Source organism: Aythya fuligula, chromosome 1 (genome assembly GCF_009819795.1).
Source record: "Aythya fuligula isolate bAytFul2 chromosome 1, bAytFul2.pri, whole genome shotgun sequence".
Classification (NCBI taxonomy): Eukaryota; Metazoa; Chordata; class Aves; order Anseriformes; family Anatidae; genus Aythya; species Aythya fuligula.
Window position 1 is genome coordinate 114806659 of NC_045559.1, and position 13628 is coordinate 114820286.

Here is a 13628-nt window from a genome sequence, read left to right on the forward strand (position 1 = left end):
AAAGTTATTTTTGATTTGTAGACCCCTAGATTTTTTCAGTGAAGGTTTGGACCCTGTGTCTTTGATTTAAAACCAATGACATCAGGTTATTTTATTTTACAGTTCTAGAATTTTCTCACATACACTTTGGCACCCATATATCAGCAGCTGAGATAAAGTTTTGTAGAGAAAAGCTTGATTTGGGGGAAGAGGAGGAGAGAGGTTAAAGAAAGAAGGGCATCAGAAGGAAAGTCGTGCAGTTTAACTTTCCTTCATTTTGGAGGGGAAACCTTGGCTGGGTATTTTTTATACCCATTTTTTTTTTTTTTAATTTTGGTAAATTTTCTGAGTCTTCTGTCTGTTCTGTACTTTGGGGACTTAATGTGCTGTGGATGTGTATGCCACATCCTCTCCTTGCAGGCAGTGTGGCTTCTCAAACGCTACAGTTCTCTCCTAGCTGCTGGAAGAGCAGAAATACAGTACTGCGGGGGCCAGCGTGTGATGTGTTGTTTCCACCAAAACCCTTGGAATTATTATTGCCAATGACATATTGGAGAGGGAGCTAATTAATTTCTAACAAGTGTGCCAGCTCCCCCGGTTGGCCCCAAGGCTTTGTGGTGGAGCAGGCGCTAATGCTTTGGAGCACACCGACCCTTCCCCTGCAATCCCAGAACCTCTGGGAAGTGAAGCGCTGTCACCTGTCATGCAGAGAACGGCTGCATGAACCCGTTCCTCTCTGCCCCTGCAGAATGCAGCAAATGCTCCTGGAAATGCCAGAGGTCTCGCTTTATTGATCCCAAATACTCTGCCAAAACACAGGTAAAGTATGACTTGCCAAAATACACAGATACAATTTGTCACCAGTTTCTCAATGCTGACAGCTGTCCATGGAAAAGAACATGTGTTTTATCTTTGGTTTTGTTCTTGCACGTTCATATGAAACTTCCCATCATGACTGTTAGCAGGTAAAAGGAAATTTTATTCCTTCTAGGTAGAGCTGTCACTGCTCATCACAAAAATATGACACTCAGAGAATGGGAACCGACTGACAACCAGGCAGTAAGATATGCAACGCAAATACTACAAATACAACAGTGTTTCCATAACCCATGCAAAGCATGGGACACAAACAAAACTCTGGAGTTTTAATTTTTTAACAGGAAAATAGCTATAATACGATATAACATAAGACTCCCCTCTTCATCCCTGTTTTTGCAGTTTCGTAGTGCCAAGTTCTGAGCTTTTTTAGCTGTCACCCTCATGCTTCTGCAAATAGCAGAATCTAGTTAATATTTTCCACTCCGAATCCGCATGATTCTAGCAGCTTGGACAGTTTCAGATAAAAGCTGCCAGATAACGACAAGCTAGATGTTACCACAGAAAGCTGCTCAATAGGGGTAAGCAGATGCATACTTAAAAAGGTGATAGTTCCGTGGGTCAAACAATGCTGCGGAGAATAGCAGGCTACAAAATATTAAGGCATGCATTCTCTAAGCAGGCAGCTGGTCACGGTACCGCCCTTATTGTTTAAAAGAATAATGTATCTTCGCTTGCAACTAGTAAGCCATTCAGGGATGCTTTCAAAAGTATGTTGATAAAAGCAAGCTGCCAGACCGACTGAAATACAAAATTTGTCACGGTGCAACAGACAGGGAGCGATTTCATGTTATCGGTTTTCACAGCTACGGTTAACTTTGGCTGCAGTTTGGCTTCTCAGGTCTTCTAAAAATAAAATCCAGAGTATTCTGATTACAGTGGACATGTGTAAGACAGTTTTGTAAAGCAGCTTTGATTTCCTAATGAATGTGTGCATCCTGGCTCTTTATTTTAGACAAAGCGTACGAATGGAAATTTAGGAAAGAGCAAATGGAAAGACAGACGATATGGCAAGCGTTTTCCATAATTCTGTCCATACACTAATGCCAAACAAAGAAAAGCTAAGCAAAATGAAGTGTTTCATGATTGTTATATATATATACACATATATATATAAATATATAAAAGGGCTCATGCTTTTGTGTATGTTTAGCAAAATTTACTTTCAGGAAAAAAATAAATGGATTGACAGTGGGAAATCTTGCATTAGCATGATAGTGATGTTTATCCTCCTGTTTTCCTGTAAACGTGGCTTTAGGGATTAAATTTCTTGGCAGGGAGCACAGTGAATGTAGCCTCGGTTCTCTACGTCTGTCTATAAGTGAATCGGAGAGCACCAAAGAGCTACTCATGCGGTGGAATATTTAAGAAGTCAGCTTGATGCCTTAATTCCTCGGCAGCAGTTTGGCCTCAAACAGCAATCTTCTGGGGTGAGAGATTGCGCAGAGATGGATAGCAATTTTCGGAGCTGCAGCTAGTGCGTTTTGTTTGTGCATTGTTAAGATGCCAAAAAAAAAAAAAGTGGGGTATTACGAGTAGATTATTTTTCTCTTCAGAGGACTGTATCCGAATGTTAGAAATGATTTGCGGTAATTTCCCACTATGTAGAAAATACAAACACCAGGAAGCAAACCTATTGGCTTACTGAAAAATTGCCTGCATTTGTTTGCTCGATCAAACGGCGTCGGAAGAGTTGTGCTCTTTCTATATGGCATTTTTCACTTTATGCAGCCTAAAAGCATTCACTGCACCTGAGGGAGCTGTTTTGTCACTAGGCTATTTCACACAGGATGTTTACTTGCTGCTCCTACGACTACAAAATACACATTTTTTAACAATTTCTAACAACTTTAGACTCAGCGTAGTGCCTTTCTGTGCACAGTAAAGATGTGACCGTGATACGAGTTCGGGAACTGAAACTTTCTTTCGGGCTGTGAAGACAGAAATGCAGCCCTGTGACAGCTGTCTGTCAGCTTTTGCATTTGATGGCCCGGTGCAGCCTTGTTGATGTCATCGCAGTACTGATTTATTCATCGCTGAGTAGAAAGTTAAAGCAGCATAGCAGAAATAAGCAAAGATCCTGAATTATTGATGTCTTTATGTTCACGCTACTGGCTGATTTCCTTATCATCAGTTCAGTGCCATTGAATTACATTCCTTGTGTGATGAAACCAGAAAGGGGATTTATTTGTAAACGTTGCTTTACAGTTCTGACTGCCCGACATCTCTAGGAGGGCTGGGGAATAGGAAACGGTGCTCTGGAAGAGGCCTTTTCACATGACCTGCTTTTCTGCCTACGTGATGCTCTTCCCCCACTTCCCTGTGGCAGTTCATTATGTCTGAGACAATTATATATGGACAACAGAGGCCGGCTGCCTCTCTGTAGAAGCATCGCGCTGCTTCACCACCCGATGACTTCTTACAACATCTGCCCTGGTGCTGTCACTGGCATTAAAAAACAGACAACGAAACAAGCAAAACCTTTCAAACTTTTGCCCTAGCCAAACTACCCAGAGTTTTAATCAGAGTTTGAAGACCCAAGGGAGCTCCCTACACAGCTACCTCGGTGGCAGGCCTCACACCACCAGGCCTCACTTGGCCTCGGAGTTACAAACTCAGCCAGTGAGATGGGAACGTGGAAAGGAAGACCTCAGTTCCTCGGACTGAGATAGGGTTGTAAGGTGGTGCAAATGCACGTGCACTGCACAATTCAGCCAATTTTGCTGAAAATGTGCGCTTCTACCCAGCAGGCAATTGCTTTTGGGCAGACTGCAGTGAAGGCTCAGCATTCAAGTGCACGCGACATGCACTAGCACGTGACATGAGTATCTGTCTCTTTTTGCACAAATTGGGAAACTGAACTGAAGTCCTGCTAAAGGGGATGAAGAGATGCAGAGATATTTTTGCTTGAAAATGTTTTTTAATTTTGTACATTGTGTTATTTGTATGCCTGAACCGTCTGTACTGCAGATATGAGAAGATATTTTTTGAGCTATGGTATCTGATCTGAGAAATCTTTGGCTTGTGCAGGTAAAAGGAATATTCTGACACCGCGTTAGAAGATGACGGCACTTACCAAGTGGCTCATTTAAAGCACAGAAAATGCTGGGAGTCTCAGAGCGGCACAGGAGGCCCTAACTGTTGCATCTTCAGTGTCTGTGGCCATTCTTTCTCTTTTTATGGTCTCCTCATATTTCTGCAGTAGCACAAAGTAGTAGTGAGGTTGTCTCTAAATACAAAAGGGAAGTTCCCTGTTGGAGGTGAAAACACAGATTTCCCGTTTGTGTGGATGATGGAGGTATTTAAAGTGGGAAAAGGTGGAGGGTGCCCTGCTGCCAGGACAGCATATGGGATACCTGATATGCTGGCAGAGGAGATTAGTTTGGCGGTCTCCAGACTAGAGGAGGCGGTTGGCTGTGGTGATTTAAAGCAACTCCTAAATCCTGACGTCAGTGGTTGAGGAATCTGACCCTGCAGTGTCTTGTCAATGGACACTGGGGTTGCCGAAGGGCTGTGTTTGTTCCCAGCTATCTGCGTGAAGGTGTGATGTGGAAGAGGAGCTGTCTTCTTCTCTCCGGCATGCTGCTCGGCTGCCTGGATTTGTTCTTTCCCCCCTTCAGCTGGCCATTTTTTCATATAAATCATGGATGTAAATTTAGGACTACGTGCAGGCTCCCTGCCTTGGGAACTTTTTCTGCATTGCTTCACACCTGCTGCAGACCTACGCTGGGATGAGAGCTAATTTGTGGTCTTTTTTATTTATTAGTACAACGCTGACCGGGAAGAGAGAAAGTGAAAGGGGATTCTATAATTCATGACACGTTTGACTTTTTAATGTTGATGAATTGATCTTTGGGTTATTTTGTCTCTGTAATGGACAGTGTCGCTACAGACTGGAGATTGGCCAGCACGCGTGGTACTTGGCTTGGTGGCTAGCTTTTGTGCCGGATACCTGCAGTAGGGCAGAGCTGTCCATTTTCAGCTATAGCTTCTGACAGGTAAATTCTCCACTGTACCTGGATAAAGCTATAGTAACCAACCCTGCCTTGTGGTTTCTGTTGGCCAAACATTTTTGGAAGATTATAGGTGGAATTATTTCGCTGTTAAAGCTAAAATGACACACTTTCTTCCCTTATATGTTTCATCATTCCCTCTATTTTAGGTCAGATGATTCATCCCTGCATTACTGCTTCTGCATTTCCATTGCCTTAATTGGGGCTTTCTGAGGCATTACAGTCTATATGCAATTAGCAAATGCTATTTCAAGCACCATGCAGCTTTGTCCTTTCCCTCCTACCTTCCCACTCTCATTGTCTTTGCTCTCCCTAATTTCCCCCTTCACCAAGACCAGCCCCTCTGTCCAAGTGTGTACCAACAGAGGTTGCTTGTGTGTACAGTAATTAAAAACTGGGCTCAGCCTAATTGCATCTCCATATGTTAGTTGGCTGCAACTGGTGGGTATGGGAAGGCAGTTGCAAGTGCTCTAGCTAACCAGAGCTTGACAAATTAGCTCCTGCCAGAGAAGCTGAAAAATATGGCTGGAAACGTGTTTGTAGCCAGTGGCAAACAAAACAAAACAAAACACCACTAAAAAGGATGAATGTAAAAGTGTTTAATATTTTAAAATGCCATATATGACACCGAATGGTTAATAAATTTATGTTCAAAGATGACAAATGCATTTACATTTTTAAGAAAGTGTTTGAAAATGAAGTCATTTGTCATTGTAACTTACACAGAGCTCTGGGTTTTTAAAATTCTGAAGCTGAAGAGGGCTCTTTCAATCATATAGCATATGCCTGCATGCAAATAGTCCATAAAACCCTTCTATTAACCCCATACTGAATTTATAGCTTCTGGTAGAGCTTTATCCTTCCTATTTGCCTGAAAGACCAGATCCTTTCACCATCATCATCTCTTTGATTAACAAAAAATTAGGAGCGTTTCCTCTGAAAATGTGCTAAGCAAAAAAGGTAATTAATGTGACAGCAAAAAAAAAAAAATAAAATAACACCCTAGCAGGTTCCCAGGACTGGAAGCTGAACTTCCAGAAAGCAGAACTGCAGGGTTATTTTAGCAGCGATGGTTATTAGCTACTGGAGGAAGTTGCTGGGGGTTATGGGGGCTTCACTGCCATCAGGACCAGGGTCCTGCCAGAAAGTTGTGCCGTAGCCTGTGCTCGTGCACGTTCCTGTAGCTAGTGCTTCAGTGATGGTGTGTCTGGAGCATGCAGGAACTCTTTGGCATGGAAGTGACCCTTACACGTCTCCTTGAAGCTCTCAATGAGGCAGTTTGAAGGGTAATGCTGCACGGGCATAAACAAACTCTTAATTCCCATTAAATTGCATACTGATATCACTTCATTGCTACAGATTTTAATGAACATCAGCAATTAATTTCTGTTTTATAATCTGCTGAAGTTTCTGGACATCTGTTTACTTTCAAGTATGGGCTTGTTGGAATAAAACCTAGGCAAAACTTTTCATTGTGTCACTGATGGATGACCTAAAAATAATAAATTCGCGGCATTCTCTCAAGATAGAGCAATCATTTCCTGTTGCCTGGCAATATCCCCAGCACTGAATACAGAACTGGGAATTTATTTTATGATGCTGTGCAGAAAAATTTGTTTACAGTTTTCCACTGTGATTCCCCCAAGAGGAAGAACCCATGGCTCATACAGAGAGAGCAAATGTTAATGACACCTTGGCACATTTATGACCAAGTTTCTGTTCCTCTTTCTGTATTTCCATAAATATTTACTGAAAGACAGCCTTGTGTTTTCTCAAATTTATCCCACTTATTTTCAGTGGGAATTACTTTGAACTTATTTGAAAATGAATTTGAAATTGTAATATAATTTAAATTTTAGTTTGTTTTTAAATACTCCCTTTTAACAATCCTGTCTTCACGTGCCATGCAAAAATATTTTGCCTTCTCTTCAAGGAGGACTAAGGATTTTTCTAATGTTTGTCTAGATGACATTTTGTTACCAATATAGTATACATGATTTGGGAACTTCTTACACCCAGCATGCACTATGCTTGATAGAAGAAAGCAAAGACCCAGTTCTGTAGTAGGTTTCAGGCAAGTAACCTGCTGCATACCCCTGAACATCAATAGTTTTTGCCATGACTTGTAGGACGGTGGTATTTTTGTGACTGAATTCAGCCTCCAATAACATAAAAGGTAAGTTGAAAAGGTAAGTTGTAAGCCTACTTGAAATACATTGATAAGAGAGAGACAACCAGGAAGCCTTCTTGGACTTCTTGGGTTAATTTTTTCCTATGACCTGGGGTACACCCAGCGTATGCCCTCATTCTGCATTTTTTGGGAATACATTAACGCTGGAAATAGGCTTATATGAACTGACTTTTATAAGAAAGTCACAAAATAAATCATTCAGAGTCATTCTGATGACAGCCACAGTGGGCATATTACACATTTAGAAAGCAAATGCATGCTAAAACCAACAGTTTCGAATAGTTTGAGTTTCTTCTTGTTGTTGGTATTGCATCATTTGTTCAGCCCCTCTGATAACAGTAAACCCCCAAATTTCCTTTTATGGTAAAATCTATCGGAGCAGATCCTGCTGTTGGTGCTGATCTAAATTGTGTTTAGCTGGTGGTGAGCTCAGCTGAGCAAGTGAGATTTTGTTCTTGTTTTTCTTTTGTTTACATGGTAACTGTCTCTTTCCTTTTCCCATACAAATAAAAGTCATGCAGCATAGCTGAGATGTGCTGCCTTTTTGATTAATTTATTTTTTTTGCCCGAAGTTGCTAATAATTGAATCACTTGAACACCGGAGTTTGGAGGCAAGACTTTTCAACAGAAAAAAAATGTAAATATCCTACAGGATAAACCTTGTGGCATGTCAAGACCACCCCTGTCATACCTACCTCCTAAAAATAATGAATTCTTTCTCTCCTATGGGAAAGATGATCCGGTTGTCCAAATCATCAAAACCTTCTGTTTGAGTCACAGATTTTTTTGCACCATCTCAGTGGTTTTAAACATAACCTCAGCTGTAGCTTCTTTTCACAGGATGGGAAAACAATTGAGACATCAGATTGATCCTATATCAACCAAATGCTTTTTGAGGAGAACAGATTTTGAATGGATGCTCGAGCATGCAAAAACAAAATACGTTTCATTTGTTTTCATAGCAGCTAATTGCATAATGTGATTTAGTTTGAATGCAGAGAGCTGGAAAGAATAAACAAGTTAATAAGGTGCTATGGGACTTGCCTTTATGGTGTGCAAGTAAAGACTTGTTAAGGACAGAGGCTGAAACTAAACTGATAGATAAAAGCTTCTACAGGGTGTTTACAAAATCCAGCCCAAGAATCCAAGGTGCAGGGAGCCATTCCCCTACCCACTGACTGCACACAATTGCCAGAGACTAATGCAAGCCATCATTTCTATTTCTTTTATTTTTTTCCCCTTTGTCAAATCTGGTCCTTCCTTGTCACAATTGCTTTCTGTATGAATTGTAATCCTTACAGAGTGTAATCGTGGTTGAAAAATGTTCCAACAGACTGATACAGTTCCATCTTTTTAATTTAAATATCAACACTGCTGAATCAAGTAGAATTGCCCTTGTGATGGATGTCACTGTATGTGTATACACACATACGTACATATGCATGTACCTGTGTGAATGTCTTTATCTATACATGTAGTGGCACATATATTGCTGTGTGCATATAAACAGATATGTATACACAAATAAATGTATATAGTGGCAAAGATGACAAGGAAAAAAATAAAAACATTCATCTGTATTTACTACATTCATCTATATTTACTATTCAGACTGATAGGAATGTAAAGGGGAAGGATGGAAGAGGATCTAATAGTAAATGAGATTAAAATAAACCCTTCTGCTTGGATAATAATTAGTGCTGTTTGTAGGTATGCAGAAAAGAATTTTGTAAGTGGACATTGAGTTGTGTTCATAACCATTACCCTTTTGGGAAAACAGTCCTCCCACATTTATTTTTAGACAACTCTAGACTGAAAAGCAGCCTATTTTGTTGGGGACTAAGTTGTTGCATAATGTTGGCTCACAACTCTTCAAAATTCAGATGTTTGCTTTTAAAAAAGAAGATACACTTTCCATTTTTGTACTTGGCACATCAAAAAAAGAAAGGGGATATCAATATTGCCTTTACCTCCTCTTGATGTGTCTCCCTTGGAAGATGTTTCAGCATCTTCGTAAAGGCAGAAATGTACTGACTGTTCCTCCTTCTTCTGCCCCAAGGACCTGAGAATTACACAGAGCCTGCTATTCTTGGTCTACATCACCATTGGGTCAAACAAAACTCCAGGCAATCCGCTGAGTTTTAGACTGCTTTCTGACACTCACTGCAGCTTATCAGAATGCAAAACTACCCCAGCCATGACATTTTTAACATGGGAATGATTCTTTAGTTGTGGACCATACGATAAAAGCTTTTTTTACTGAGCCCTTGTTTATCATAAAGATATACGTGTCACAGAGAGGGTATTTTCCTGTCCCCACAGCATGAGGTTTCCACCTTGCTGGTAAGGATATGTACCACATCCTGGGAGAGGCATCCGATTCCAGCAGTGACATCAGGGTGATTTTCTCAAGCAGTTGATTAAGGGCCTGCCCATCTGCTGCTGTTTATAAGTCCTTGGGACTTGTCGCGTGAACATTTCCAGTGCCCAAAGTTGTGTTAGGAATTCTTGTCCCTCTTGCTTCTGGAAGAACAAGGACTAGCAAAAACAGATCTTTTGCAAGCAGGGAATCACGTTGCTCTCCAATGTTTTTCCTCTTTGTTGCTTGATCAGAATCAGAGGCATACAGGCAAAGCAAGTATTTATTGTTGCCATTAGCCTAGCTTTTGCCCTCTTAAATCCTTTGCATCTAAGGCATAGACATTTTGTAGGCCATTGTAGAGCCTTTTCTGACTTTGCCAGAGGGCCCTGGTCTGTCCATCCCACCAGGTCTCTGAGAAGCAAAGAACATCAAACTAAATGAAAATGTGCTGGATGCAGTCCTATCTCATTCGCCTTCCACCTTTCAAGAAGTGCACGTGCATTTTTTGTGTCTCTCACTAAAGTGATGCACTTGATATCAGCAGTACTATGTTTCTGAGGAGACCGAGGAGACTGGCACACTGCTGACTTCCACCTTCCAATGGGGATTTGAGGATTTAGGTCTGTTCATGAGCTCTGGCTCTTGAGTAGGACAATATTCAGTACCTTTTTGAGTATGTTAGAAATTAATTACAAAGATGAAGGGTGATATAATATGATGTGAGCTGGTATTTGCACTTGGCATTTTGAATGATAAACCAATATTAATCATGTTATCATCCTTCAGTGGTAGCATTGTCATTATTATATCTGTAAACCGAAAGCCCTATCAGTTTCAGCAGCAAATAACAAAGAAAGTACTCCCTGCCCCAGAGCACTTGCAATCCAAATATCACAAAAGACAGGGTTACGTGCCTCCTTAACGAAAGCCAGATGTTTGATTTCAAGGAGGGAATTAAAATTTATTTTCACTAGGGAATTTTTCTCAAGCAGAAGGTCAGCATGGGAGAAAGCACGCAGGAAGTTTCCCTACTGGCATTTGTGCTAATTAAGGGTGCAGAACAGATTCAGTAAATAACCCACTGTTTTCACAAGCCAATAAACATTTTGAAAAGCATCTCCTTCTGAGCTTTAAATACCAGAGAATAAATGTGATTTATTTATTTTCAGTTAAATAGAGTTAAATATTTTTAGCTGGGGTTTTTGTGGCCTGAAAAAAAGTGGAAGGAAGGAAAAGTCAGGAGAACAATTTTCCTCCTGTTTTACAATGCGTGACCACGTCTTTCACTTCACCTGAGAATGCCAAAAGCTGGTTTGAAGTCTCTTTGTGCTCTGAACATTGAACTTCAGGTCACCTCCTTGCCAGGCATCTCTCCTTTATCTTGACTATGTTTGCAGAAAAGGCGGTCAATTGCTTTTGTCTTTTATGGACTACCAAGCCCGTGATGCAATATTATCTTTTTCCAAGCCAGCATTTTGATTTCTGCTTCCCTTTTCAGCACTAGGGTATAGTAGGAAAACTGCAAATGTTTGTGACAGCAGTTCAGGCTGTGAGGAGGTCAGGATGATTTTCCTCTCAGTACCTGGGGAAACAGACGGTGCTGCCAAAGTGGGGCATGGGCTGCATGGAGGAGAGGGAGGAGGAACAACAGCTTTTCCTGGCATCAGAAGTGGAAAGATCAGAGATGAGAAAATACGCTGCAAAGGAGCGTGGTTCTTCCCCAGGATAATGGGAAACTCCTGCTGAAGGAAGGAGGCTTCCTTCTGCCCGCACAGAGCCCTGCAAAGTTCCCCCCTTGCCTGACGTCTGGGGCTTAGTATTAGGTTCCCACTCTTCTGTTACTTAATTCACAGGTATTGACAGAATAAACCTCGTTAGCATGCCGGAAAACATGGTGCCAGCTGGAGCTTTGTCACAGTGTTTAAGCAAAAGCCTGAACTCAACAGATGCTTCGGATGACAGAAGTCATTTGGTGGGCGAAACCGTGGCAAATGTATATGCGTCAAAATGCAGAGTCAGAGCAGGATGCTAATAGCCTCCTGCTGAGCAATTCAGAGGGATTTTTAGCCCAGCAGTGCCTTCTAGGCAAGATTTGGCTTGGCTCTATCAGGCACCTGGCACAGTGGCTCTTACAGGTCTGTAAGACATAGTCTGCTTTTGTGGGGAGAGGATGAGCAAGGGTGTGGAAAAAAAAACACAGATCCTTTGATTTTAATCACACTGATGATTTAGTATCAATCTCAAAACAGAAGTAGTTTCAAAAACAACAGCTAGACTTGACAGAAGGCCAGGATTTTCTTAAAAAAAAAAAAAAAAAAAAAAGAGAGAGAGAGAGAGAGAAAGAAGAAGAAAGAAAAGCATTGCATTTTTTCACTGGATACAGTGAGATCTGTGAAACTACTGGGGATTTTTATGTTTGTTTAGATTCCCTCAGAGACACAGATCTGTAGTCATGGCTTGTCTGGTCATTTTGGCACAAATATTAACTCTCTTATTCTTTTTCTTGCAACCCCAGCTTCTGTTCTGTGTTGGTTTTATTTTTTTTTTCTTCTGCCTGTTTGAAAAACCTATCTCCCCTAACTCCTTTATACTTAGTAATGAGGGATGATCACACTTGAAGTAATTAACAAGGGGAGAAAAAAAAAAGAAAAAGAAATGCTACGCCTTCCCAAAACTACTTACTGTGTTCCTTCTTCTAAACAAATACATTCATGGGTTTGTACCTTCTAAGCAAGTTAAAATGTGCTGTTTTCTTGCAAACCTGTCTCGATGTCCATACTTAATATCCATGCAGTAGGTGAGGGTGCCATAATTTTCCCTGTCTGTATACGAAGGTTCCCTTAGTTCAGTGTTTCTGCTTGAAAAGTCTCCTCTTCCTTCATGAGCTTCTCTGTTTTTAATTGAACTGGCTCAGCACCACACAGAAGCAATTTCCCTTTAGGTCCTTCAAAGTGAGATGTTTTCTCTAAGTGTTTAAATCTAATGCATCAATGAAAGATGTTCTACAAATTGTGAAATGTTTTCTAGGGTTTGGATTACAGACTGGTTTGTGCAAACAGTTAGATAAATCTCTCATCAGAAGCATGTGGTTGGTTTTGTGTATACGTCCCTTAGCTGTAAGCAGGATCATGTGCTGATTAAAAAAGGGAAGTGGATTGTATATTTTGGCCATTTTATTTTGTGCTTCAGACCTGCTTAACAGAAGCAGATTTTGTGTGTGTGTGTGTAAGAGATGGATTCACGTGGGTATCTGTCAGTGGAGTGCACAGTCCCCTGTCCTTCCCATCTGTATCCCACCTGTGTGTCAGATGGGCTTGGGAGGTTTAAGAAGTGGGAAGTCATCCTTCTTCCAGGAGGAGCAGCAGGTGCTCTCCATCAAAAAAGAGATAGAGGTAGCCACCTCAGCAAAACTGGTGGAGCCTGGCCATGTCCGTGGGCTAGTGGCTGGTCTTTGCATGACATTATTTTCTTGAGCCCCATGGAGCCAGGTCAGCAAAGAACAGGATTGGTGTCACAGCTCTGTTCCTGGCTCCTTGCTGCAGAGGATGATGTTTCGGCCAGCAGGACAGAGAGCAGAGCCTCTGGTTGCATGGTACAGGCCTTACTCTTGGCTGAATGGGGCCTCCAGGCAGACCTGGCCCATGTAATCCATGGAGATGCTGAGCAGAAGAGACCTTCTGACTTTTCTTCCAACTGAACCATCATAGCAAAGTGCAATACCAGACACTCAGCCTGCTTGCTTTTGAAAATGCCTGTTTTTAGAGCTGTAAACAAGCATGCCATGAAACGTCTTCAGTGGGATGTGCTTCCCTGCAGCACTGCTAAGCCATGTATGAAGTGTGACCAACCCTCACATCTGGTACCAGTCTCGGTGTCGGGAATGGGACCACACGATTAAAGCATGGGAGGAAACAAGAGCTTCTCTGTGCTGAGGTTGCACAATCGGCGCTCAGTCAGAGGAGCAAGGCCAGGCAGAGGTTCAGCATGACCTCCGCCTGACTCATATTTTTTCCTGCTGTTACCAATAAGAGCTTTTTCCTCATGAGTCACTTTAAAACATTTTGTGCATGTTCAGGGAAAAAAAACACAACCCAAAGATTTTCCTGAGGAACAGTCTGTCGGTAAGGCAGAACGAATCACTGAATGCAGTCAGGGGCTGCTCTGTCTGCACAGCTGAGCTAAACAACTCTTAGGATTTCCAGTGAAT